Genomic DNA, 4,585 nt, shown 5'->3' with positions numbered 1-4,585 from the left:
AAGCTTATTTTTGGATTACTATCAACATTTCCAAAATCTCCTCAAGACGATTTGTCGTTCACCACCAATCTCCTCTCTATTCCCACAGTGGATCCATCCTGAGTTTGAGTTTACCAGATGCACCTGAACCAATAAATAATATTGTTTTTTTACCTCAAGTTGTTTAGTCCTTGCTTCAAACCGTTCGCCTTTGACATCACCTACAGACCCTAACAGTTTGCTCTGGCCACAATATGTCAAAGAACGGTTTGAATGCTGATCAGATCACTCTTGAGGAGAGAGTAAGGAGAAATAAAGCTCTCTTACAGGAACTAATTACCCAACACAAGACTACACAGTCGAATCTGGAAACGGTGGGTGGAATGATTCAGTCCATCGGCAATAGAATGGGAACACTAACTCCACCCACGCCGGCCGTCTCACCACCATTAGCACCGCCAGCGCTAAGCACCGCCCGCTCGGAACAACCCCGTGAGCCGGAGATTCGGCCGGCCGCAGTTTTTGAAGGTAACCCAGAACAATTCAATGGTTTCCTCCTCCAATGTGAACTAGCGTTTGCCCGTTCTCCTTCCCTGTTCCCAAACTCTGCATCCAGAATCACTTATATCGTTACTTCGTTGAGAGGTTTACCTCTTGAATGGGCTCATGCCTACCTTCAGTCTCACCCTGTGGTTTCACTATCATTTAATGACTTTATTAAGGAGTTCAGGAGTGTGTTTCATGTCCCTGTCCACCAGGAGGAGACGTCCCACCGTCTGTTGGCTATGAGACAGGATCAAACTACCGTGGCTGAATACGCCATCCTCTTCCGGGTTGCGGCGGAGAAAACCAGGTGGGATGAGGTGGCACTTAAGGGGGTATTTTCTAATTCACTTTCTGATCAAATAAAGGATCAACTGGCACTTAGAGATGAGCCGGAGACGTTGGATGACCTCATCAGATTGGCGATCAGGATCGATAATCGCCTTCGGGAAAGGCGGGGCCAAGCGGAACCGATGGCTTCCGGGTCAACTTTTCCTCCAGCATTTCCTGCTATCAGAGGACCCCCGTTTCAACCAGATACCACTCACTATGATTCCGAGCCTGAGCCAATGCAGATCGGACGAACCCGACTCACGTTGCAAGAGAGGCAACGACGATTGACAGCACATGAATGTTTCTACTGTGGAAAGAGAGGACATTTTGTGCGATCTTGCCCAAACAAGTTAAACTCCAGCACTCACCAGCCATTCAGGGGATCCTGGTGAGTGAAGCTCGTTGTGCCCCTGATTCACGTTTTTGTCTTCCTGCCAGAATTATGCTTCAACAGAGACACTACTCCATTGAGGCCCTCATTGACTCGGGAGCTGAGAGGAACCTTATTTCTCAAGATTTGGTAGATGAGCTTCGAATACCTACCAGAAGCCTTCCTTACCCCATTCCGGTGGCTGGAGTCACGGGAAGAAACATCACAACTATCACCCAGGAGGTAACTAACTTACCATTCATCATCTCCGAGAATCACAGAGAACTGGGTGAGTTCATGGTTTTTCATTCTCCCTCACCGCAGTTTATTTTGGGCTATCCATGGTTGATAAAACACAACCCCATCATTGATTGGCAGAAGAAAAGAGTCAGTGTTTGGAGCGAATATTGTTTACGGAACTGTCTAAGGTCTGCTGGTTTTCAGTCTGACACAATAAAGGAGGTGACCTCCGCTCCACCTGATTTGTCAAGAGTACCCAGGGTTTACCATGATTTTGCGCCCGTTTTTTGTAAAAATAAAGCTTTATCTTTACCTCCACATCGCCCATACGACTGCTCAATCGAACTGTTGCCGGGAGCCCCTCTCCCTTAGAGTCGCCTATATAACCTCTCTCAGAGCGAGAAGGAAACTATGCAGAAATATTTAGACGAATCATTACAGTCTGGCATCATTCGCCCTTCAACGTCCCCATTAGGGGCAGGGTTTTTCTTCGTAGACAAGAAAGATGGTTCACTCCGCCCGTGTATCGACTACCGAGGTCTAAATGCGATAACCATAAAGAACAAGTACCCACTTCCATTAATCAACTCAGTACAAGAACAACTTCTGGACCTTAGAAACGCTTATCACCTTTTGAGGATCAAGGAAGGAGATGAGTGGAAAACTGCATTTAAGACCCCTTTTGGACATTTCGAATATTTGGTTATGCCGTTCGGACTCACTAATGCTCCTGCCATTTTTCAGGCTCTCATCAACGACGTTCTCCAAGATATGATCAATAAATTTGTGTTTGTGTACATAGACGACGTGTTGATTTATTCTACTGACATCCAGTCCCACCAGACCCATGTTCGCACAGTATTGCAACGACTATATGAAAACCGACTTTACATCAAGGCTGAGAAGTGTGAATTCCATGTAACCTCTGTTTCTTTCCTTGGTTTTATTTTTAACGAGGGACACTACCACACTGACCCTGAGAAGATCCGAGCGGTGCTGAAGTGGCCTACACCTACGGACAGAAAGCAACTTCAGAGGTTCCTGGGATTTGCCAACTTCTACCGTCGTTTTATCCGGAACTACAGTCAGACGGCAGCCCCTCTCACCCAACTTACGTCCACGAATCTCAAGTTCAACTGGACCCCCGAAGCCGATCGAGCCTTCCGTGAGTTGAAGCAACGTTTTTGTTCTGCACCCATTCTCCGTCACCCTGACCCCCAACGTCAGTTCATTGTGGAGGTGGATGCATCAGATATTAGTGCTGGGGCAGTACTCTCTCAAAGGGATCCCCACGATAATAAAACTCACCCATGTGCTTTCTTTTCAAGACGTTTCTCTCCTGCTGAACAGAACTACGACGTTGGGAACCGTGAACTGTTGGCCATTAAACTAGCCCTCGAGGAATGGAGACACTGGTTGGAGGGGGCCAATGTTCCATTTATTATTTGGACTGATCACAAGAACCTAGCGTATTTACAAGACGCCAAACGCCTTAACCCCCGTCAGGCCCGGTGGGCGTTGTTTTTCACAAGATTCAGATTCACCATCACGTATCGCCCTGGTTCCAAGAATATTAAACCAGATGCATTGTCTCGACAATTCTCCTTTTCCGACTGAGAGAAGGAGGACTCTGGGATCTTGCCACAAGCCTTTGTGGTCCGAACTGTCACCTGGCCCATTGAACAGGAGATCAAGAAGGCTCAAGTTCAGCAACCTGATCCTGGGGGGTGACCACCTGGCACCATCTTCGTTCCAAAGAGTGTCGTCCACAAGGTTTTGGATTGGGTTCATTCGCACCACTTCACCTGTCATCCCGGCATCAACCGAATGATTGAATTCACCAAGAGACATTTCTGGTGGAAAACACTGTCCAAGGACATAAAGGAGTTTGTCAAGGCCTGTTCTACTTGTTCCCGAAATAAGAACAACAATCAACCACCGGCGGGTCTACTTCATCCACTACCAGTTCCAGACAGACCGTGGGCAAACATCGCTTTGGACTTCGTGACGGGTTTGCCACCTTCAGATGGGAAGTCTGTAGTCCTCACTGTCGTGGACCGATTCTCTAAGGCTGCCCATTTCATTGCACTCACAAGACTCCCTTCGGCTTTTGAGACGGCCCAGATTCTTCTACAAGAGGTTTTCAGGATTCACGGCTTACCCACAGACATTGTATCGGACAGAGGCCCACAATTCATATCCCAATTATGGAAGGAGTTCTGCAAGTCCATCGGGGCCACTGTGAGTTTGTCTTCTGGATACCATCCACAATCGAACGGACAGTTGGAGAGATGCAATCAGGAGTTGGAGGCCGTCCTTAGGTGCGTGTCTGAGAAGAACCCATCTGACTGGTCAAAACACTTGCTCTGGGTGGAATATGCACGCAATACGCTAACCTCATCCGCTACTGGCCTGACACCTTTCGAGGTTTCTCTTGGATACACGCCCCCCCTATTTCCTCTGTTGGAGACTGAAATCCTGGTTCCGTCTGTCAAGGATCACATAGACTGATGCAGGACAGTTTGGATTCAGGCTAGAGAGGCACTGTCAAGGACTGCCGGACGGAACAAGGAATCGGCTGACGAACACCGCTCTAAAGCCCGGACTACAAGGTGGGCCAATCAGTATGGCTCTCCACCAGGGACATCCGTCTAAAGGACACCTCTCGCAAAATGGCCCCCAGGTACATTGGCCCCTACACTATTGACAAGATCATAAACCCCTCTGCAGTCAGGCTCAAGTTACCACCATCCATGAGGATCTATCCAACTTTCCACGTTTCTAACTTAAAACCAGTTTCAGTCAGCCCGCTCAACCCTCCCACCACCTCCCCCCCAGCCCCCCTTTTGATCGACAACCACCCGGCATATAGGATCAACCATATTCTGGATTCCAGAAGACGGGGTAGGGGTTTTCAGTTCCTGGTCCATTGGGAAGGTTATGGACATGAAGACAGGTCATGGATCCCGAGGTCTTTCATCCTGGACCCCGGGATGATAGAGGCGTTTTTTCAAGACCATCCAGAGAAACGGATGATGTCATCGTCCTGAGACGATCGTTAGGGGGGAGGTACTGTAGAGGTTGGCTCCTCTACCCCTCCTTTCTCTGTTGTTTGTGTTT

Source organism: Nematolebias whitei, chromosome 15 (assembly GCF_014905685.2).
Source record: "Nematolebias whitei isolate Nwh7 chromosome 15, NemWhi1, whole genome shotgun sequence".
Taxonomy (NCBI): domain Eukaryota; kingdom Metazoa; phylum Chordata; class Actinopteri; order Cyprinodontiformes; family Rivulidae; genus Nematolebias; species Nematolebias whitei.
This window is presented reverse-complemented; position numbering follows the sequence as displayed.